This window comes from Petaurus breviceps, unplaced genomic scaffold (genome assembly GCF_028583685.1).
Source record: "Petaurus breviceps papuanus isolate PSGF00001 unplaced genomic scaffold, PetGlider_PUasm1.0 90977, whole genome shotgun sequence".
In the NCBI taxonomy this organism is placed as follows: Eukaryota; Metazoa; Chordata; class Mammalia; order Diprotodontia; family Petauridae; genus Petaurus; species Petaurus breviceps.
In genome coordinates, this window is record NW_027187391.1 from 38,365,981 (window position 1) to 38,391,267 (window position 25,287).

At 34.2% G+C, this 25,287-nt stretch overlaps 2 long non-coding RNA genes across 5 annotated transcripts in view; one reads left to right on the plus strand and one right to left on the minus strand.

Moving 5' to 3' along the window:
- LOC138152929 (uncharacterized) overlaps nt 1-25,287 on the plus strand; it is a 137,917-nt gene that overhangs the window by 79,251 nt on the left and 33,379 nt on the right. Inside the window, exons 4-7 of one of the 4 annotated variants that reach the window (XR_011166246.1) lie at nt 10,191-10,276; nt 11,921-12,020; nt 13,871-13,982; nt 21,636-23,809. This is a non-coding gene — a long non-coding RNA (uncharacterized lncRNA). Of the gene's footprint in view, nt 1-10,190; nt 10,277-11,920; nt 12,021-13,870; nt 13,983-21,635; nt 23,810-25,287 lie in introns of those variants that run through there. The other 3 variants (XR_011166245.1, XR_011166249.1, XR_011166247.1) reach the window with 3 other exon arrangements.
- The window catches only part of LOC138152930 (uncharacterized), a 154,917-nt gene continuing 153,515 nt past the window's right edge, over nt 23,886-25,287 (minus strand). Inside the window, exon 3 of the long non-coding RNA XR_011166251.1 lies at nt 23,886-24,546. This is a non-coding gene — a long non-coding RNA (uncharacterized lncRNA). The remainder of the gene's footprint in view (nt 24,547-25,287) is intronic.

Below are 25,287 nucleotides of genomic sequence, written 5' to 3' on the forward strand. Positions count from 1 at the left end.
TAAATTTGAAATAAGGAAGTTTATATTTCTTCCTGGAAGTAAAAGGAAATTGTTGCTTTCATCATTTTCAGTCATGTCTGACTCTTTGTGAGTCCATTTTAGGATCTTCTTGGCAAAGATACTGGAGTAGCTTGCCATCCCCCCTCTCTAGCTTATTTTATAAATGAGGACATTGAGGGTTAGGTGACTTGCCAAGGGCTGCACAACTAGTAAGTGTCTGAGGTCACATTTGAACTTTTGTCTTCCTGACTCCAGTTTAGAGCTCTAACCACTGTGCAAGGTAGGTACACCAATAAGAAGCTAATGGAGTTTATTTAGGAAGAAAATAACATGATCAAACCATTGTTTTGTAATCTCACTTTGTCAATTGTGTGGAAATAGATTATAAAGGGAAGATTCTTGAGTCAAGCATATGAATTAGAAGACTATTGCAAGAGACCAGGTGGGAAGTAATATAGTCCTGAATCATGGTGGCTGATTGAGAAGAGATATAAGAATAGATCTGAGAGATGTTGTGGAGATAGGTTAATATCAGCTAGCATTTACATAGAGCTTTAAGGTTTGCAAAGGTCTTTATAATTGTTACTCAATTTTATCCTCATAACTACCCTGGGAAGGAGGTATTTTTATTATCCCCAGTTTATAGATGAGGAAACTGAGTCAGGGAGAGGTTAAGTGATTTCTCCAGGGTCATTCAGCTGATAAGTATCTGAGGCCGGATTTGAACTAAGGTCTTTCTGACTCCAGGTTCAGCTCTCTATTCATACCACTATATCTACATATACACATCCTGTTCATATTCTAACATAAATTCAGTGATCAGTTATGAATTTAATTAAATTCTGGGGTTTAGAATCATGTTACTGACTATAATAATCTACAATATTGGAACATTTTCAATTTAAATCTTTAATACCATATCCTGCCAAATCATTATAATTGAAAGTGACTGAAGCTGACAACCTTTATACTGTAGTACAGGGAAACTGCTTTTTAATGCTGGTGCTAGGGGACAGGTTGGGATGGTGCCAAATAATGGTTTTTCTGAATTAATTGCTGTGGTCGCTGGTTAGATGACCTTGGACAAGCTACTTAACCTCTGTGATCTTTTGATTTCTCAGTCAATTTAACTGGATTCCATGTGAGTCTACTAAACCAATATTATTAAGTGGCAGCACTGTGACATGCTAATGAAGAGGGGAAAAGGTGAAGTAAAGTCGAATAGACCTTGCCTTCACAGAGTTTGTGGTCTATGTAAAGAAGGAATTGGACTAAATATTCTGCAAGGTCTTTTACAAGATCTTGGATTCTGTATTTTTTTGGTATACCAGTGTATATCTAAATCAGTATTGTTATCTTGTTACATGTTATCTTGTCTTGAAATTCTGATCCATTAAATATTGTTAATTCTATGAGTTGTTATACAAAGTTAATGAATTAAGGGATTAGTTCATTTTTTGTCTTTGTATCTTCAGTGTCTATCACAGTTCTTGACAGGTTGATATTCAGTTGTTCAGTCATGTCCAACTCTTCAAGACCCTGTGGACTACAGAATGCCAATACTGTCCATGGGTTTTTTTGGCAAAATTAATGGAGTGGCTTATCATTATCTTTTTCAGTGGATGAAGGTAAACAGAGTTAAATGACTTGTCCAGAGACACATACCTAGTAGGGGTCTGAGGCTAGATTTGAACTCAGGTCTTTCTGACTCCAGGACCAGCACTTTATGCAAAAAGCCACTTGGCTGCCTACTAATATCTACTCATCTGAAAAGAGAATCGAGTCTAGAAATAGGTCAGAGGTAAGGGAAATAACATGAGGACTCCCATTATGGTGCTATGTGAAAAAATCAATTAAAATCATCATCACATGAACAAGCATTCAGTAAAATATTTTCTAGTTTTTATAAAGGTAAAATAATCCTCAAAACAACACCTAAAATGGCATTTTAATACAATTAAATTATACTGCTTGTAAGTAGTTTTCATGGGTTAGAAATGACCATAAAATTTCATGAAATAAAGCTTATATTTATTATGAATCAATTCAATGGAAGTCTAGATAAAAAGAAGGAATATTTGCTTTTTATAAGTTAAAATCGCAAGCAAGACCTTTGAATATTCTATTGATGAAGGTCAGTTCTTATTAGTAGCAATTTTTCTGTCACTGGCTGGTGACTGCAGCAGAAAAAAATAATGTAACAAATTCATAATTGTATTTTTGTTAAAGTGACTTTTCTCACAGTTGATTTTTCATTAAATTAAGATTGTCTGCTTTATAATGGATAAACTGGTTTTCTGGAATGAAAATTACATAATTCAAACATATTTGTGAAATGAATAACTTGTTTTATTTACTAAAGACTCATAATCAACTTAAACCATAATCTTAATCTTAAACTTAAATCATAATCTTAAACCAACAAGAGCTGAAGGTAGGAATTTAAGCCTTTGGGGGCCAGCATAGCAAACTACACAAGAGGAATATGGCAATAAAGGCTTGTTCAATGGTGAAATAAGGCAATATCATCCTATTGAAAGAAACAGAAATTGCAGGATACTGCAAGACCATGACTAGGGAAGCCAGCCACTCCCCTCAAAAAACATTCTTTAAAAAAAAAATACTAAGCTGTTTTTAATCAGGAAATAAATTTCCAGGGGAAAAGGAAGTTGATATGGGCCGTCTCTGATGAACTTGACAAGTACACCTCATTAAATTAATGAGATTACGTGGAACTTTGCCTGAAGGGTACCTACGTAGAGGTAAAAACCCATTCTGATTGGCTCCTAGTGACTGGGGCTGCCTCGAATTTGTTTGGAGTCAAGGAAAACTGAAATGACTTATTGGAAGTGCCATTCCTTCTTCCATAGCATAGTTATTCTTGAAAATTAATTGCCATGAGAGTCATTGTGATGTCATGGATTAAATATGTGGGTTCAAATTGCATCTCTGACACCTCTTGACTGTAGGATACAAGGAAAGTCATTGAAATTCTCAGTAGACCTGGGCACCTTATTTTTTCACATATTTTATTTATTTTTATTCTGAATTTAACAAATAAAAAAAATGAGCATTTCAATATTAGCAGTAGAGCAGAAGATGGTTGTACATGAAGTTGTTTCCCTACTTGGTAGATTTTGCCCTAGTCAACTCTCTAAGACCATAAGTTGAAGGACTGATATTAATCTTTGTTAACTTCCTCCCTATAAATTGCCAATTTAATCATATATCCTATTCAAAGTAACTTACCAAAACAAACAAAAAGAAATATACAAAACAACAACAATGCAAAACCCCAAGTTGTAAGGTCAATTGTTTTGCCTTAGTATCTGGCTTCCAAGAAGTCTAATTAGGGAGCCTGGGTGTTGGGCAATGGGTATGGAGGGGTAATCCTTATGCTAAAAAAAATCAATATCTTTGGTGAGAGTGCTTTAAGAGGGCGTGTAGTCACTCTGTTTCCCCCAAATCCTTAAATTTCTTATTATATAAAAGTCAGAAGGGATCTCAAGCATAGTCTAGGGCAGGAGTTCTTAAGCTTTTTATGTGTCACCAATCTCTTTGGGAGTTTCAGGAAGGTTAGTGATGCTTTCTAAATATATAAAATAAAATATATAAAATCCCAAAGGAAACTGACCTGAGAGAGGGAAAGTAATCCCTGAGGTCACAGAAGAAGGCTCTTTTAGCCCTTACTGAAAATGAGACTAAATTTATACTGAGTCAAATGGAACTCAAATATGGAAAGGATCCTCAGAGAACACTTTACGTTATGGATCCCCTCATTTTCAGAAGAAATGGAAACCCAGAGTGTCAAAGTAGAACTGGGAGCACAGTTCCACCAAATACCCAAACTTTTCTGCAGGTTGTTGAAATTTGGCCTTTTTCAAGGGCACTTGATCTTTACAGAAAAGAGACCTCTGACTTAGGATGATTATCTAAGCAGACAGAAGTGACTTCTTTGTCCTTCCAGGAGCTTCCTAGACTCAAGATCACCTCACTTTTCCCCCCACACCAAAGAAACCCAATGTCCCTGGAAAGGAAGATACAGAGACATTAGCAGAAAGTGCACCAAGATACTATTCTATTTATCTCCTTCTGAAGGGCCTTCTATTTAACTCCTACCTTGGTGTAAACTGTTCTGTAAGATACCAGAGAACCAATCCATAGGTCTCTTATAGAGCTCCAGAAATGCTGACGTATTCTCTTAGTAGGCAACCTGGGGTACTTCCACTTGACTTAATTTCTGCCTCCAGGCCTAAGGAAAATTTAAGAAACCAAAGAGGTCAAAACTTTAAGGTAAAGATAAGGTCTCTGGGATGGGGAGGCAGAGTCTTCAATCAATTTTCTATTTTATTTTATTTTTATTTATTTTATTTTATTTTTTTATTTTAACCATTAAATTTATTTTTTAAACATTCCCTTAAAAAATTGAAGTCCAGATTCTTTTCTTCTCCCCTTACTGTCTCCCATGCATTCATCAGGTGAGCAATATATCAATTGTACATGAGAAGTCACTCAAAACATATTTCTATATTAACCATATTGCAGAAAAAATCACTATAGAAAGCATGGTACATAAAAAAAGTGAAAAAAGTATGCTTCAATTGGCATTCAAAGTTCATCAGTTCTTTCTCTAGAGGTGGATAGCATTTTTCATCCTGTGTCCTTTGGAATTATCTTGGATCATTGCTTTGATCAGAGTAGCTAAGTCTTTCACATTTGATCATTATTAAAATATTGCTGTTACTATGTACAATGTTCCCCTGGTTCTATTCACTTCACTTTGAAAAGGTTTATATAAGACTCCCCAGGTTTTCTGAAACCATCCTACTCATCATTTTATGTCACAATAGTATTTCATCCCAATTATATACCCCATCTTGTTCAGTCATCCCCAATTGATAGTCATTCCCTTAATTTCCAATCCTTTGTCAAAACGATAAAGAACTGCTATAAATAACATTGAATTAATGGGTCCTTTACCATTTTCTTTGATTTCTCTGGGATAGAGACCTAGTTGTGGTATTGCTGGGTGAAAGGGAATGAACAATTTCATAAATCTTTAAGCGTAGGTCCAAATTGCTCTCTGAAATGATTAGACCAATTCACAACTCCACCAGGACTGCATTCGTGTCCCTATTTTCTTTCACACATCCCACCCCCAGCATTTATCATCTTCCTTTTTGGTTCTGTTAGCCAATCTGATAGGTGTGAGGTGATACCTCAAGTTGCTTTAATTTACATTTCTCTAATCAATAGTGATTTAGAGCTTTGGATAAAGCCAACCCTTGGACAAAGTCTTAATCATCTTGCCCAAATGATATCTCTGATTTTTGGGAAGAGAACCTCACACTCTCTCCTTAATGAATAACTAAAACTCAAATGTAATTGACACATCAAGCCAAGTCAATTCATCAAGTATGTATTAAGTGCTTAGTAAGTAAAAGGTACAGTGGCAAATTGGAAATGCAATGATTTATGAGAGGAATAGAAAGGGTGACAGATGTATTGTATAGTGGAATATATGGAAGGGATTAAAATGTCAGAAGACTAGGCAAGTAAGAAGGGCCAAGGTTTGAAGGACTTCAAAATCCAGAGTGCCTGGGGCTGTCTTTCGCTTCTCCTTGTGTCCCCATTACTTAGTATAACACCTAGAACATAGTAGGTATTTAATAAATATTATTGACTGACCTACTTTAGGTTGAATGCTCTATCCATTGTGCCAGCTAGATGTGAAATAGTAGAGAGGAAAAAGATAATAACTCCCAGGACAGAGCATTTGGGGACACCCGCAGTTAGCAGGGATGATCTGGAAGATTAGGGCAAAGAGACTGAATCAGAGAGGTAGCAGGAAACTTAAAAGAGAGTGGAATCACAAAAATCCAGAAAGAAGAGAGCAACAAGGAAAAAAGGGTGATCAACAGTGCCAAGGGGTTCAAAGAAACTGAGGATGCATAGTTGGAGGAAAAAGGCATTTTTAGATTTGGAAATTAAGAGATCATTGTTAACTTAGGAGAGAGCAATTTCAATTGAATGGTAAGTCTAGAAGTCAGTCTATAAATAGTTGAAAAGAGAGTGTGGAGGCACTGAAGAGAGGTGAAGGCACTAATTGTAGACACACATGGACATTTTGGGGGTAAATGATCATGGAGAGTCAGACACAATGGAACAAAACAAAACAAATCTTAGAAATGTTCTCTGATAGATATTTTTAGCTATTTGTTAGTTGTAGTTGGAAGTCTTCCTTCAGGATGCTTCAAAGTGAATTGCCATATGTTGTCAAGTCTGGGCTTTAAATTGGTCACACTATATCAGGGCTCCATCTAATGCATCCCTCCCTCCCCCCCCCACAAATATGATAATTAAACTATTCTTGGACCACAAGAGTTCCACCCTGAAAGGCACTGTGAGGTCCTCTTTTAATTATGTCCTACTTAATGCTCTCAATTTCTGTGGCGATACTCTTTCTGAAATGTGAACTTATTTCCAATGGCCCTGCTACTACACAAAAGCAGAATGTTTATTTATGAGCTTATTTATAGCACTTAGGGAGGAAGGTTACCCTTTATATTTCACACACATATGGTAATATTAATATGATATGTACATATATCATATTAATCTTATACTTTTATGACACTTTACAGTTAAGTGATTTTCTCATCAGAATATGTTCAAATGGGGTGTACAAATATGTATTTCCAGTATATAAATAAGGAAAGAGATGACAAGAATTTAAGTAAATGAGCATTAGAATTGGATTTGAAATCAGGTCTTTTGAAAGTGAGTACTTTTAGGGGCAGCCAGGTGGCTCAGTGAGTAAGATCTCCGGCCCCAGCATGGGGAGACCTGGGATCGGTTCCAGCCTTAGATACTTGGCACCCACAGAAAAAAATAATTGGCCGTGTAAATAACTTGAGAAAGTTACTTAACCCCAATTGCTTTGAAAAAACAAAAGAAAGTGAGTACTTTGCTGTTCTACTCTAATCTATGTCTGCCTAGAATATTTTATTAAATATGTTGCTCTTGGTTCCATTACTGATTGTTAAGTAGTTTTTAGATATTTAAAAATCATCTGTTTATGTGCACAGATTCACAGACAAGTTTGAAATGTATGTATTTTATTGAGCGGAATTAATATTAATTCACATAAGTCCTATGAAGATAATCAATTATAATTTATGTTTTTGGAATATGTTTCCTCTATCCATCTATCACAATTTCTACAGTACAAGAGACTGGTAGAGTCTTCTAGAGAAAAAAAAGGAAACAATGATTTCTAGTCTGAAGACTAGAAGTACAAGTTTGATTAGTGACCTTTGGGTGGTGCTTGACATATTAGAGGTTTACTTGATCATTTCCATATTTTAATTATTTGAAAACCTTCCTAAAATTCTAGCAAATGGAAACTTAACTTTCCTCCAAACAGGTGATTTGCCCACCTCTATTCTTCTGATCACTCCACAAGACTTTTCTCTAAATGTTGAGGGGGGAAAAAAAGATAAAAATAGTCTCTTCTGTCACAAATATATCAGGTAATATAGTCAATAATGAACAAAAACAATACAAATGTGAAGGATATTAATTAAATATGTTCCTTTCAGTTTGCCTTTTCATTTAAATGGAAAAAGTCTTCTACTAATAAAAAAGTAATTAAATGACTAAAGCTGTGCCCTTATGAAATATCTGAAATGACTAATTGGAATTCCAATGGGAATTTAAAGTTAAAAAGAAATGCCAAGCAGACGGTGAGTATAAGTGTGAGTATAAGGAGTGCCTATATAGAAAAGGATAAAGTTTAGAAGAGTTCAATTTTCTGTTGCATTTTTTTTTAAAGATGAACAGATTTTAATTCATTAATTGTTTTTGAAAGTAAGTTTCCTTATCTTAGAGCAATCTGGAATTATGCCCAAAGAGTTATTAAACTACCTCTCCTTGGATCCAGCAATATCACTACTTGGGTCTATTTCAGAAGATTAATAATTAAGAAAAAAGGGAAAAGATTCTATATGTTTTAAAATTTTTATAGCGGCTTTCTTTATGATGTCAAAGAAATGGAAGTTACAGGGATGCCCATAAATTAGGGAATGACTGAACAAGTTGTGATATATGAATGTAATGGAATACTATTGTACTAAAAGAAAGTATGAGCTCAATGATTTTAGAAACAACATGGAAAGAATTACACAAAATAATGAAGAGTGAAATGAGTAGAACCAAGGGAACAATGTATACAGTAATAACATTATTGTTTTAAGAATGACTTTGAGAGAATAAATTATTTTGACTATTATAAATACCCAAGCATTTATTTATTTGTTTATTTTGATTTTCTTGGAGGGCAATTGGGGTTGTGACTTGCCTGAGGTCACATGGTTAGTTTTTGTTTTAAGTGTCAGAGGCTGGATTTGAACTCAGGTCCTCCTGACTCCAGGGCCTGTGATCTATTCACTGTGCCACCTAACCACCCCTACAAATAACCAAAATTAACTATAAAGTATATATGAAGAGAGATGCTATCTACATCCAGAGAAAGAATTGATAAGTAGATGTATAAAATAATTTTACACATATGCATTTGTTGGTGTGTGTATGTATATAGGTGTGTGCATATATACATATATGTATTATGTATGTTTATGTATCTAGTGGTAGCCATCTCTAGGAAGGAGAGAGAAAAAAATATTACAGGATAATTTTGTTGTATATTTGAAAGGAATAGCAAGTTACACATAGGGGATTTGCTATTTCATATGCAATTGTTCTTATGTTACTTAGCCTGGAGGTATAATTGTTGCTCATGGATTCATTCCCAATGTTGACTTACACAGAAGTTTTGGCCTGTTCCATTTTTGACTTGCCCTGGTTCACTCCTCTGTAAGTAGCCTGATGCTCCCTTGCTCCCAGAAGCTTACCATATTGGAACCTGACTTAGTGAGGACACTTTTACCCTCAGAATTCCCAAGCTCAGGTGATACATTAGTTTCACCCTCCTCTGGTAATAGGCATGTGCCACCATCCCTGAGCAAACATAGATTTTATCTGTGATATGTAAATCGAATGAATAGATAAATTTTTTATTGAGAAATGTTTTTAAAGTCACTAAATCACTTTTCCATTTTCAGAATCTGGTTTCAGAAAGAGCCCAAATCAATTAATTTACAAAATGAACATATGATTCTCTGAAAGTTATCTGTGCTTGACCCCTCACCATTTTAAAAGAACTGTAACCTATTAAGTAAAGTGAATCCATTTTGAATTTGAAAATATATCATAGTTCAACCATTTGAATGTAATGAAATGTTATGATATGAAGAGCATTGGTTTAGTTTAGAATGTTATTTTTCATTTATTCGTTTAGAATAAACTATTTAACACACATTTGTTTAATATGCATTTATTAAGCAACTACTGTGTTCTGGGCCCTGTGCTAGGTGTTGAGAATACAAAGATAAATAAAAAATTGCCCCTGCCCTCAAGGAGCTTCAATTTTATTATGGAGACAGGTGAGACAACATATACACAGATAAATAAATACAAAATATATTCAAAGTAAATAAAAAACCATGGCTAAAGGCACTAAAATACATGAATTTTAAATAGAATACTACTAATTTAGTGGTTGTTCTCCATGTTATTCTTACCAATCCTTACCTCAAAGTCCTTCTAGTGCTGGGGCTAAGGACTTCTTGGCTGAACCAGAAGCTGTCTGAAGTAGTAAAAATGACAGCCACAAAGTTCCCAACAGGGAGATGCCATAATCAGGATTTTGAGTGTTCAGAGCCAAGAACAGGGTGATATGCCCTAGAGCTATATAGAAGATGAGGATTAAATGAGACCTGCAGTCATTCAAGTTGGTGAATAAGAAAAGAGATAAGTGGTCTAGGTCTTATGCAGAAATGCCCCATGCTGACAGAACTGAGAAGATGTCAAGTTTGTATGTAATTCAACACATTTTGCAACACTTGGCTATTTGCAGGTGTATGAATATTTTTATGGCTGGCTTAAAGATTGGGCTGACCTTGCCTGCCAGTTTCCCCTAAATTAAAGGCAATTCTGTCACAGCTGATACCATAATTCTTGGAGGAAACAACTGTCTCAAGTGAGCCACATATATGCTCTGCCTTTAGAGAAAGTCTCATTTATTGTATATCACAAATAGACAACTGTTATGATGTTATTAATTATTTCAGTATCTAGGAATTGGGGAGGAGAGAGACAAATTCTCCCCTGGAAGAAGAGTGTTTGTGTCTCAATCAAGATCTAAAGAAGTATACAGGTAACCAAAAACAAGACTGTTTTGATAAATTGAAATTCTCTGAAGAATCAGAATACAGAGAAGGAAGCTAGATATAGAAATGGTACTGGATGACAAGGAAAGATACAGAGAGTGCATTCATTTAAGTTTCTTTGAATTATCCAGGGTTTTCAATGCTTTGGCTTCTTATCAAAGCTCAGTGTATCATGCATATTTGACCTCCTCTGAGTTGGAGGCATGGTTCTTAGGCTGCCATAACTCCACCTGTCTTAGCCAAGTCAGAAAAGCCTCGGGTGTGGATATCACTGCTCATTTACACATATGTAGAAATAATCGTGGATCATGTTCTCAGAACTGTCTCAATAAGTTCTAAGCAGAAGTAATTGGCCTGATTTTTCAAGAGCATTTGGATGACTTGAGTTGAATGGAAGATTATAAAAATTATATGATCTGCAAGGACTTTAAAAAATTTTCTCAACTACAAGATATAGCTATAGAACAATTACATTTTTATGGTGTAGTTTCTTGTTATCCTCTAATACTTCTTCATTTTTGTAAAGGTATAATTTACCAGCAATAAATGAACTTTGGAACTTCAGAAGTTTCAAGATAAACTGATAAAATCGTAAATGCAAAGCTTTCCATTTAAATCTAAGGAAGCATGGTCTTTTCCACATACCCCAATATCTCACAAGAAAGAGTCTCAAATGATTTTTACTCCAAAAAATCTCAAGGAGTGGTACATTCGTTAAGCCTGAAAAAGCCATGTGAACTACTTAAGTCTGTAAAATTCAGGAGGAAATCTCTAGAGAAGAGGTTTTGTTGAAAGATTTCCAGTATTTCCTGCATCTGGCTGGGTGGAAACATTACCCAAAACAGTCTTTTTAGAAGTGTTTCAACATAGCTAGGAAAAAGAGATGCACAAAGTCTAAGTTTGAAACAATGGGAGAAAAAAAAAGAGTTATTTTTAACTGCAAAAAAATATGTTGGTAAATCTTGGTTCTTATAATAGTGAAAATGTTATTTCACATATCATTTGAATTTATATAATTACCACAGACTTAGATAATAAAAGCTAACATTTTGTTAAAGTTTAACAAGTAGCAGCATATGACTGCAAGGCTAATATTGTGGGTTTAGAGGTCTTCTGAATGTTTCCTTCTCTGATTCTGCCCTATAAAGCATACACAGATAAATCAGAGACCTTGCCTCATCCTCTCTTCCTCATCTACCTCCTCATCCTGTTAAATTACACGGAATAAATATTAATTAAGTTTGCTATGTATAATTTTGGAAAGGCCTCTTACCAGAGGGGTGACCACTAGATAATAAATATTTCTATCATAGCAACTCATTAAATCACATACTAAGGTATATTTAATTTAACAAACACTTATTAGATGTTTTGTGCTAAGCAATAGGGTTACAAAGATGAAATGAAATAATTGGCTTACCTCTGTTCTACTTGAATTATGGAGTTCTTATTCTAGAAGGAACTGGTGTGACTGTGCCTCTTTAGCCAGGGTCAAATTGTCTTCGCTGCTGTTCAGCATCATTTTAATAAACCTAAAACTGAAGTCTTCCTCATAGATTATTGTTGTTCAGGGTTTTTTTACTTAGTTCTGCCCAACTCTTTGTAACCCCCTTTGACATATTCTTTTGCAGAGATACTGGAGTCATTTGCTATTTCCTTCACCAGCTCATTTTACAGATGAGGAAACAGATGCAAAGAGGGTTAAGTGACACATCTATGGTCACATAACTAGTAAGTATCTAAAGCCGTATTTGAACTCAGGTCTTTCTGACTCTAGGTGGGTAGCTCTATTCACTACATCACCTAGGTGCCCCTTCCTCATAGATATGAGGAATACTGATGGCCTTTGTAGTTATTTGTTATAGTATAGTACTTCTGGTCTGGCAGAGGAATTTAAAGACATCAATACTACTTCAGTATTGATACATATATACATATAAAAATATACAGATTTATATACATATATGTAGTTATACACATATAAATATAGACATTTGTGCATGCATTTTTGTATGTATATATGTATGTGTATACACACACACATATAAAAAACCATTGATCTTTTCTTTTGAATGAGCCAAAATAACAACACCCCAGCCAACTTGGCCTCTGTCCCTTTATCAGGTATTCCATATTAATGGAATCATTCACTCAGAAGTATGAATAAGCTCTGGCAATTAGTTGAGGAACTTGGTTGTGCCCTGGGGTGCTACACAGATGCAGGAAGCTAATTAGAACTGAGGACTGAGCAGGTAGTAGCTTGGAGTAGAAATCTTGCAATCAGGTCCCTGAGAAAAATTTTGCGGGGAGGTAAAGAGAAAAGAGAAGAGCATGCAGCCCTGGCCTCAGTCTCAGAATCTCAGAGGACTGTCGAATTTATACTTTTCATTATATAGTTTTCTGGAAGCGTTCCTGAGACAGCAGTGGCTAATGACAGTGTCTGCAGAAGAAGCTGAGGGTAAACTGGATGCAAAAAGAAATGGCAGACTCAACCTTCCTCAAGAAGCCCGGTAGAAAAACTAAACCCAATCTAAGGGAAACAGCTTGAAATCTGTGGAAAAGGACTTTTGCAAGCTGTCAATCTCTTTGCTTCATTTGCTATCTAAGCTTGAGACCAAGTTCCCTTTTAATCTGTAAAAGAGCAGGTCAAAAACTCTTTGGAGGATTTTATACTAAATATGCCACTGTAATAAATATATGCTCCTGAACAACTAATTAATCTTGCTGACTAAATGTTAGCAGGACATCTAGGTGGAGAAGTGGATAGAGCATCAGGCCTGGAGTTAGGAAGACATCTTCCTGAGTTCAAATCTGGCCTCAGACACTTACTAGCTGGGTGACCCTGGGTAAGAAATTTAACCCTATTTGCCTCAGTTTCCTCATTTGTAAAATGAGTTGGAGAAGGAAATGGCAAAGAACTCCAGTATCTTTGCCAAGAAAATGTCACATGGGGTCACAAAGAATCACACATGACTGAACACAGCTGATAGCAAATAGTATTCATCTTGGAAAGAACACAGATGGATCTTATGAGTAATAGTTCTAGAAAGACACTACTCCCCATTGCTCAAATTTAATCCTTAAAACCTGACAAGATGTAGAAACTGACCACTGGAAAATAGACTAATGTAAGCAAGACCTGGAAAATTAGTTCAAAAGCCTAAGATGCCTATGTATTGAATCATCATGGTAGAGTATTATAACTACCCTCTAAAACAGTATATTCTTCAAACAAAAATGCCTTTTTGGCAAGTTCCTCAGTGACATCACAATGAAACACGAACTTTGACATCATTAGGATTTTTACACATTACAAAATGAAAATATTGAAGTTAGAGGCATAATGTACTTTTAAACGTGTCTGCAACAGCATTTATATTGAATTTCTAGACTTTACAACATAACTACAGCATATTCAAGGACTTGCTTTATATACTTTTAATGAAATGACTGAAATGTGGATTTCAAAACAATGTAAGTTATTCAAAGTTATCCTTGTAAACATTTCTCACCTTTCACAAAGTAATCATTGATTTTATGTGATTTTTTAAAGTCAAAAGCAAACACCTGTTCTTTGCCAGATTTTTTATTTGAAATATTCCTTTGAAGAAGAGATATAACTGAAAAATGAAAAGAGTTCCTGTCCTCAAAAAGCATACATTCTACTGGGAGAGGCAGTGAAGAGAAAAAGAAGTAAGCAGATAAGTAAATTCAATAAATAATAAAGCATATTGTAGAAAGAGTATCCATGCCAAATTCATTGCTTTTTTTTAAATTACTTACCAGACACTACAACAAAGACTAAGACAGTCACTAAGTAAAATTATTTTTCTTCATGGCTCTCTTAAAAAAGTTTACTGTTTCTTAAAGGAAGGAGAGATGGGAAAATGCATGTTCCTTATTTTTCGTTAAGAAATTCAGGTCCAAGTTTACTACTCTTGGGAATATATGTGTATGTCTGAGTGTGTGTATGAGGTAATGGAATCAATTTGAAAATAAATTTGCAATATGTTTCATTTCAATCTAGAAAATTGTTTGCTAAAGGTCCAAGACAACTGTGAAGTAACTAGGTAACTTAGTAGATAGATCCTGGACCTGGAGTCAGAGAAGATGAGTTCAAATAAAGACATCAGACATATATAAATGCTATATAATGACCCTGAGTAAATCAGTTTTTAAACTCTGTCTCCTTCAGTTTCCTTATCTGTAAAATGAAGGTAAAAATATCACCTACCAGAGGATGTTGTGAGGATAACCCAAGATGTTTGTCAAGTTCTTTGTAAACCTTATTATTAATAATCACAGCAACAACTATTTATATAGTGTCTACTGTTTTATTATGTACTAGAAATCATGCTAAGTGTTTTTTGTTAATATCTCATTCTATCTCATAAAAAAAAAATCCTGGCAAGTTGGTGCTGTCATTTCCTTATTTAACAGTTAAGGGAACTGAGATAGACAAAGGTTAAATGATTTGTCCAAGGTAATACAGCTAGTTAGTAAAGGTCTGAGATAAGATTTTAACTCAGGTCTTACTGACTTTATTCACTAACTGCCTCAATTATCATTAACTGTCTTTGACTTTTTTTATGGTATATCATGTCATATCATAACATGCCATCATATCTATCATATCACATTATTTACATTAAATTCTATTATACTACATTATATGTCATGTTATATCTTATTACATAATGCTATATAAATGTTATATTCCTTATTTTCATTTAGGCTGTGTCTATATGAAACTTCAAAATCTAACTGAAAGGAAAAAAGTCTGTAATGTTGTAATGTATGTTGTCTAGTTAATGTCTATTCTTGCTTAGACTTGGTCTATTATGCATTTCTCTGCTTGTTCTAATCACTTAAACTCTTAGGCCAGGCCTGTCAATTTAAATTCCTGGTATTAGCCTGGTTCTCCTTTCATATGTTTATCCCTCCAGGGCTTTGGAAGAGATTAACATACACTATGCTATCTGTATATCATTTTATATGGGGTTATACTAACCCTGGCTAAAACCTGGGCTCTGGCTCCTTGCCTGCCTCAACTGAAAGTGCTAGTAAACCCCATCTGCCTGTCTTGTCCAATTTTTGGCCAGTTCCTGAATGTGATAGCATTTGATAAATGTTTTGAGTGGCAGCAAAGGAAGCATCAAAAATGGTGGGTATAATACTAAAGGTGCCGGAGATAGGAAAGATATGAGTAGAGATGGAAGGGAAATGTGGAAACTGAACTTTAAAAGCACCAAACAAAATATAATTAAATTGGTCAAACAATGGTGGTCACTGAAGAAATTTACCATTGCCATCTTTTTAAAAAATACTGTTTTTTATAGTTTTTTTCCTTCAATGATTCTAAAGAATAATGAAGTAATTTAGCTTCTGACTCATCAAATAGTTTCTTTATTGTAATATATTGGGTAAAATAACAGGCTTCTGACATTGTTAAACAACTCTTTCCGAATCTAGGAAATGGCCTTTTCTTCCAGATTTAGTAGCTGCATCTTGGGATGTTTGATTGACTGCAACAATTGCTACTTCTGTTGATGCTACTATTAAGCAGTATTCACATAGTATAATAGATAGAGTGGCTCCTATAGAGACAGAAACGCTTGAACTCAGGTCTCATCTCTGACATATTAGTTATATAACAATGAACGTCTAGTTATGTGCTGGTAAATGTTTAAAAACCAGTTCTCCAAAAATTAATCTTAATCTGCATTATTAACATTTTTTTCCATCAATCTCTTGTCTAGACAGTCAACAAATCAATGAATAAAGCCCTGATTTATAGAATTTCCTGAGTTGTAAATTTTCACAATGAAAATTTAAATATTGGATCTGAGAGCCAATTCAAGTGAATGCCACTGTGCAAGTTGTAACCTCTCTGAGCTTTAGGCACCTTTCTATGATTTATCTATTAATCTAAAGGTGACTTGTAATATGCATTAATTTTCATACCACTGAAATCATAGGGCCATGATATATAGTCTTATTTCTATGCTTCTTGGATAATGATTTCAGCAACAATACATACTCCAACCTATCTTTTCAATTCTCCTTGATTTCATGAATTACAAAAAATAATTATTATAATTTAGTTGACCACTGTCTGTCTGATGATGAACCTCCTAGCATTCAGGTAGCCAGGTCCCTGGGTAACACTCAATGCTTAATTGTCAGGACCACAGTCAAAGTTCTTCTAGATTATTAGAGTTTTCTAGATATCCTGTCTGGTTGATATAGCCTTCAAGAATTCAAGGTGTCCAAATGGAGGCATTAAAAGAGGATTTTCTTGGAAGATTACTATTATTGTTATGATTTTTCTTAATAGCTAAATGGGGATAATTAGGTAGGATGATAAAGGAGGAATGATGTTTAACTTATTCTCATTATTAAACTACAGCCAGAAGGCTTTGTAGCCTAGAACCACTTCCCCTGAAGCAATCTTTATGGTGTGAATTCCTGACAAAGAATTTTTGACATGTGCTCTTAGCCTAGTGTGTGTCCTTTTGTTTGTGTCCAGAGGAGAGGGTATGGCTGTGCACGTACATAAGTAGAAGCACAGAAAATATACACATAGATAATAATCTGCCTTGCATTTTTTCAGTAGATCTTTTTGTCCTTATACCTTAGCACACTGTGGGCACAGCCATTTAATATGTATAGAGCTGGTAGAGATTTGAATATTTTAAAACATAAAATCATTAATTTTGCAAAATGTCAGAAGTCGAAAGGAAATTATCAGTGAAAAGTCATGTAGCTGTTCCTGTGTGGAAAGAGAGAGAGAATGGCATTAACACTTCCACCCCATCAGTTTGGCTGAACATCAGTGGCTTGAAAGATCGCCCTATTGAAGGTAAGGGCCTTCATAAAAGCTTTCAAAGAGAAGAGTGAAATTTAAATTTTAAAACAAGTACACTGTCATTTCCTACAACCAATCTGGAGTGCAACATTTTAGTTTAAGGTGGAAAATAGATAACCAAATTGTAACTTGAGGTTATATTACTCAGGTTAAAGGAAGGTGAGAGGAATCCCTAGGGACTGCCAGCCCTGGAAGTCCTATCCATTAGCCTGGCATTATGGAAATGTGCCCAGTTGGCTTTTTGGAATGTTTTCAACTCCAGGAAAGGAAGATCTCATTTGGACTACAAAATAATTTTCTATGCCTTTGTGAACTCTTGTAGTTCTGGAGAAACAAGTCCAATGGAGTAAAGAGAACAATGGACTTGGGATCAGAATGCCAGAGTTTGAGTCCATATGTCTATACCAACACCAGACATATCCCCATGAAAATAGATGATAATAAAAGTTTGCTGAGTTTGATTACCAGGCTTATGACCATGTACAAAAATAGAGCATTGGCTGTGGAATCAGGAAGCCCTAAGGTCAAATTCAACCTCAGACACTAGCTATGTGACCCTGGGCTATTCATTTAACCTCTGCTTGCCTCTGTTTCCTCAATTATAAAATGGGGAATAATAATAAAAGCTACCTCACAAGGTTGTTGTGAGGATCAAATGAGATAATATTTGTAAAACAGTTATTAGAGTGTCTGACACATAGTAGACAATAAATGCTTGTTTCTTTCCTTCCTTCCTTCCTTCCTTCCTTTCTTCCTTCCTCTTCCTTCCTTCCTTCCTTCCTTCCTTCCTTCCTTCCTTCCTTCCTTCCTTCCTTCCTTCCTTCTTTCCTTCCTTCCTTCCCTCTGTATAATTCATAATACTCCCTGACCCCTTTTCCATTGTATGACCATTAACACTTCAGAAGCAGAAGTCATTTTGTATTTTTCTTTTTTAAGGGTTGCCATGGAAAAAGAAAGAAAGAAAGAAAGAAAAAGTTGGTTTAGGAGACCCACTGTCTCATCTGCATGAGTACTTCCATCTTTATACTGATCACATTCCTTCCAGGAATGCTCTTAATGACTTAGAATTAAGTGAGATATTTGATGACGTTTTCTATTAAACTTTTCTTAGAAGATCCTTCTGATTCCTAGAGAATTTCCTTTGCATTTTTAGATATAGAGGCCATACCAGAATGACTCTTGGATACTCCATTAGCCATTTTCCTATTATGTCACTGTTATATTTTCTTTTCTAGAGAAATACATTTTTGATATCTATCTTTCACAACCCATGAAAAAATGACAATCTGCACTTTTGATCATATTTGCCAATCTGATGAGTGAGGTGAAACAGTAAGGTTGTTTTGATTTGCATTTCTCTTATTATTAGGTGATTTGGAACATTCTTTCATGTGGTTGTTGTTTGGAATTCTTACTTTCAGAAATGTTTCTTCATTTCCTTTGACCACTTTTATACTGCAAAATGGCTTCTGTTTATATAACCTAGACACCAAACCCTAATCAGAAAAATTTTATACAAAGACATTTTCCCCTAAATCAACCACCTCTTTTCTTATTCTAAGTATAATTATTTTGTTTGCCCAGAAGCTGTAATGTAGTTACCTATTTTATTTTTTGTAGTTGCTTCTATCTTTTGTTTGGAGGCATATGATCTGTTTGTAATCCATTTTTATGGTATGACTTTTAGTATTATGATCCCACTTCCATTTTAAAAAGGAATAGGCAAACTATGGCTAAAGGGTCAAATCTGTCTTCCATGTTTTCATGGCCAATGAGCTAAAAATGATTTTTACATTTTTAAATGCAATAAAACCTAATTGTAATAAAAAAAAAAAACTTCAATCACTAGACTGAGCAGAAGAAGCAATGGGTCTGATTTATCCTGCAATTAGAAGTCTGTCAACATTTGGTTTATAATGTATTGTAAAATATGGTATAAAATATTGGCCTAAGCCAATAATTGGTCTAAGCCAGACTACTTTCTAGTTTTCACATAACTTTTCTTTAAAATTCAGAAAGGACTTCTTTCTTAAGCAATTTATGTTTTCTATTTAACAAATACTAAGATATTAAGTTCCATTTTTTTCTGATTATCCCTTGTCTAGTCTACACCATTGATCTCTCTCTCTCTCTCTCTCTCTCTCTCTCTCTCTCTCTCTCTCTCTCTTTCTCTCTCTTAACCAATGTCACATGTTTTGTTTTGTTTTGTTTTGATGAACTACAGCTTTATATTATAACTTGAGGTTTGGAAGTGCTATGTCCCCTTCATCTCTTTCTCTTTTCATCATTTCCCTTAATATTTGAGGTATTCTATTTTCCCCAAATTCTCATCATTTTAATGAGTTATATAAAGTTCCTTTGGCAATTTGATTTTATAGAATTAAAACTGTAAATTAGCTTTGGTAGTATAGATTTTTTATTATTTTGGCACTGCCTGGTGATAGTTCCTGAATATTCCTCCCACTTCAAAATTGTCTTACATTTCTTAAAAAAAACATTTTGTAATTGTATTTCTACAAGTATATTTGTGCTTTGGCAAATTCATCCTCCAACATATTTGCATTTTGTAGTTATTTGGGATAGTATTTCTCTTTTTTTGCTCTAGAATATTGTTGTCACTTTTATAATGTAGAAATAAAATTGGAGGGAGGGGTATTTGTGGCCTACAACTGTGCTGAAATTATTGTCTCAGTATCTTTGCTGATTCTCTAGAATATGTTAAGTCATATTCATATTAGCAAATAAGGATACAATTATATCCTCTCCTTTTTTCTATGCCTTTATTTCCCTTGTCTTATTGTCATTCTAGCATTTCTAAAACCATGTCAAATAATATCATGGAGAGTTGTAATCCTTGATTTATTCCTGTGTTTATTGGGAAAGGTTCTAGTCCATTGCCATTGAATATGCTTTTGGTTTTAGACATATTTTCGATTTAAAAAGGTTCCTTTATGCCTATACACTCTGTGGTTTTTAGTGTAAATAAATGTTGTACTTTGCCAAAGAGATCTATTGAAAGATTCATGGAAAGTAATGAAATATTTGAGAAAATCTGTAATAGACCTTTACTTTCATTATAGGAAAACACCTTTATATCCTAATTTACTCACAGAAGAATTAAGGAATTGATTAAACATAGGAAAGGGGAAATCAATGTATTTATTCAGGTGATTAAAACTGCAAACTATCAAAACAAAACTTTGTTTTTTAGTTTTTTTTCCCCTTGTAACAGAGAAATGTCTTGAAAATAATGTAATGGACTTAAAGGAGAGAAATTAAATTTCAGAAAATATATGAGGATTTAAAAGTTTACTAAATGAACTCAGCCACCAAAATATAAAATTAAAATTTTAAAGTAAGCCATTTCTTTGAACATCAGGTCAGATAAAAGTAATTTAAAAGAATTGTCTTTAAAATCAAATGAACTAATATTGCTGCTTACATCCTGTCAGTGTAAAACATTTCTACCTTTTTTGGAAATGGGATCTGATGTTTGGTTTACATAAATCACAAAGATCCCTATTCTTTTAACAATTTACCAGCCCTATTTCATATTCAGAAAAATTTCCCAGGTGAGGTATTGTTAAGATTGACACTCAAAACTTCACCAAACATAGTTGGCAAAATTTATGAGAATTTGTAGTAGCTCATGTGTTTTGGGGGAAAGCAGAAAGATTATTTATTTGGATTAGCAACAAAGATAAGCCTAGATTTCCACAACATCAAGCAACCAGGTCTAACATGAAACATTCAATTGGTCAACTAGACCAGTTGTCTACAGATATCAAATCTGTTCAAAGTATTTATTTTTAAATTGGCCAGGACATTGGGAATGGTATACATGGAAACAAAAGAAGAGATTTATGCAAATGATGTTAAAATACAAGTAAAACATATTAACAGTAGAAAAGTATTATTTTAGTATGTTCATTTATTCATTTAATCCTTCAATAAAGCCCTAATCATAGGAATTCTTAACCTCTTTTTTATCACAAATTCCTTTCCATGTATCCCTACTCAGAATATTTTTAAATGCATAGAATTACAAGGGAAGTGAGTTCCCTTTCATGCCCCAATCTGATAATTCATTTTGTCATAGAAAATACCTCAAAAGCTGTATCCATTAGGTGTAAATTCTGGTTAAATCATAATACAAAGGATAAGACTTTCAATCAGAGGTACAAGACTTAGATCCAAATCTAGATTTGCCATTACTTGGACTTGGGGCAAAATGTTTAATCACTCTGAACCATATAATTTATTTATAAAATGAAGGGGTTGAATCTGATGACTTATAATCTTTTTTTTTCCATAACTAAATTCATGCAATTAAATTCTATCAAGCTTGAAAGACTTCATGTTGGGTGCAGTAGTGGTCTCTGTCCTCAATGGTCTATCATCAATGGTCCAGCCTACCTCAATTGAGAGAGTCTTCATTATTAGTAGCTTGAATTGATTCTTATTTTTTTGTCTGGGAGGTGAGGTGTATGGCAGTATAACTCAAGGAATCATCTACTCATACATGGAGGAAGAAAATCACATATCTTTTGGAGTATTGAAGAAAGTGTTGTCAGCTGTTCATTCTACTTTTCAAGGAGGAGAATTTCAAGCTAAACAAAACTTAGCCTTTCTCTTCAGTTACTTGTAATAGAACCCAGTGTTTCTTAATGTCTTCTGGAATCCTGTGGGTACCAGCAGAACACTCAGGCAGACTACTTGCCATTCCTGACCTTGTCATATGATCAATCCATCTTCTTTTGACATCATAAAGTTATCTGATAATCTCTTACTCTTTTTTTTTTGCTGAGTCCCTTCTTTAGTTGTGTTTACACAGATCAGTCAGTACAACAATACATACAATGTAAAGTGCTTTTAAGATAGGAGTAGTTTTAACAATGGATAAGCAGGAAAGGTCTCCTGGAGGAAGTGGTAGCTCACTATATCAAGCACTGTGCTAGACACAGGTAGAGCAGGAAAATATTCAGATAAATCATGGATTTTATAGCCCTATAAGGAAACTAAAACAGAAACAGAGGTAATTGCAATGCATAATATTACAAAATAAGTACATTTGAGTTATTGTTTTGGTCATCAAACAAAGCTACACTATATTCAAGTATGGACTATCTGATGGATAAGGTTTTCAGAGAATGCCAAATATTTTAGTAATATTCATTAAAGTAGTGTTCATGACATATTCACTTTTCTAAACTGTATTACACTTTATGATCTCTTTGTATTTTTCCAGAGGGCAAGCAAATTTAAAAACAAAACAAAATGAAAACAAGAAACATTGATTAAAGTCTAACTTTGCACTTTGGCCAACTTGAAAGATATTTAGAGAAAATAAAAACAAATGGCAACAACCTTAAAGACAGAGTTTATGTAGTTGAAACTAAATTATGCTTTGCTAACCCATATACATAAACATGTATGAAAATATATATATATGTGTGTTATGTGTGTGTGTATGTATACCTTAGTTTTTAAGAGCTCACTTTTCTTCAACTAAAAACTGATAACTTGTTTTAAGTAGAAAAATTTGCTTTATATATTTTCATTCTACTGAGGTATGCATTACATTAACTTGTAATGAGACAATGTCAAAGGTAGAGTTACAAATACCATAATAGTCTGCTACAGATTAAAGCTAACAAATTCCAAATGGTTGGAAATTCACTGTTGAGCCTTAAAAAAAGGAAAAGAAAAAGTAGGACTGTGTTTTACCACAAAGAACAAGAATGCTTATTCAGCCACCCCAAAAATGGAATTATGTGATCAAACTTTATTAGTGGAAATGAAAAATTTACCTAAGCAATGGTCACTTTTTCCCTGTGATTTCTGAGTTCAAAATACAGTTTGCTAATTTGAGTGGAATGCTCTGTGGGAAAACACACATAAACAATTCATTATTAACTCCCTCAGTATGTTAGTTATGTCTGAAGAAGAGAGAATTTACAACGGGGTTATCCATTAATCTTTAAAAATTTTATTTCATATGCTATGCAGAATTTCCAAATTCTCCAAAGAATTTATTTGCTATTTAGGTCTACAATCCCAGTATCTATTATCACTTGAGAATTTTGTAATGAATTTAGGTCTGCAGAAACTTAGTCACCTGGAGTAGAGGAGTACTTCTTGACATTGTAGAATTGTACAAATATTTTGGCTATTATTGCCATGCCATAAGTTTAGATACACCATAATATTACTTCCACTTATGATGATTTAACCATCTATTTTTCCAATTCTACAAAGGATGCTTGATTACACTATAACTTTTAATTATATACTATAAGTAAGGGGCTAGATTAGATTATCTCTAAGACCTTTCTAAAATATAGGCTTTAAAATACTTGCTTAAATTATTCTGTTGCCTCTTACTTGTTATTTCATATGGGTTAATTTCTTCTCTCAAACTAAATCTTAAACTCCCTGATAGTAGGGGCCATATGTGATAATTCTTTTGTATAAGCACGAGCATAAAACTGATGAGAAAGCTACTGCTCAAAAAATATTTACTGAATGACTAAAGTGGAATTCCAAATGTGAATTTGTTCACTTGTATATTGCCCCCTTACTTTAGAGATAAGTAAACCATTTTCACCCACTTATCATTCATAACTGACTACCTATATAGACATACATAATATAAATATACAGAAATATGTTTATCATATATAGTATGCATTATAAATTATAAATATGCATATATAAGCACTATATAATAGTGCTTAAAGGAACATGGTATATAAATTAGAGAACATTGAAATTGGAATCAAGATCTCAGTTCAAGATATGGATTTCACGCTTACTAGATGTTAAAATAAAGAAGTCCCATAACATCTTGGAAACTCAATTTCACCATTTGTAAAATGGATTGTAGCAATTATTCTCTGTCTTCCTCTCAGAGTCAGGGTGCTACATCATCTACCTCTCCTTTTCGCAGGGGGTAACTGCATCTACCTTTCCTTGTCCCAGGGGTAACAGAGGGTTTGGGGTATTTCTTTATTTTCTTTGGCTCAGGACCCCAAGAGTTATTATGTTTCTCCCATCATTAGGGGCCTGTCCCTATATTTCATACCCACTTAACTACTTAACATAAAGTAGCTTTTATGAAAGAATATTTTCTTAATGGATATAGCAAGAAGATATGTACAAATATTTACCTCAGTATCTCCAGTGCATACTTTCCCACATACCACATCAGTTTCTGGAGGAAAATCCCAAATATAGTACTGTTCCTACCTAGTATTAGTCCCAGCAAGTTCCATGAAACATCAAAGAATGATTGTCACAATAACTGGTATAGATTCTAGGCTCTGTAATATTAGTTCTCTCATGATGACCATTTAAACGCTCTAGGTCCAGAAACTCCATTTCCTTCACCTAGAACAGAAAAAAAGATAAAAGGCTAAGGACTGAGGCCTATTTCTTATATTTCTGCATGGCTTCATCCTCTGAAGTTGGACTATAATGTTGCTCCTATCCTTAGATGAAAATACAAAACTAGACATCTATATAATATAGGATCAGCGTGCACAAGTAGGTGCTTATACAAGCAAGAAAGGAACAGTGAGGGGAGTGACCGACACTTGAACATCACTCTCATCTGAGCTAGTCAAAGGAGGAAAAAAATACACATCCATAGTTGGGTATAAAAATATATCTCACTCAAAGAAAAAGGAGAGAAATGGGGAAAGTGTGAAGGGAGGAAATAAGGGAGAATAGTTTAAGGGAGGGATTGCTCCTAAGCAAAATAAACTCTAAGGAAGTATAAAAATATTTATAGCTATTTTTGAGGTGGCAAAGAATGATAATCTGAGATGATGCCCAACAATTTGGGTAAGGCTTAAAGAGTTGTTGTGTATAAATGTGATGGCATGTTATCGTGCTATGGGAAATGATGAAGGGGATACTTTCAATTTGTTTGTTGACTTCTCCTACTAAGGAGAAAGGAATTGGAGAAAGACTATGAGAAAAGTCCTAAACTCACTGACAAATAAAAAGATGTCCAAGGTATTGATAGACAAGAGCTACCCAGAATCTTGCATTATGGAAGTAAGGATTGAGTGAATCCCAAAGGAGGAGAGGTTACTGAATGACTGAGATAGAGGGAAAGTTTGGAAA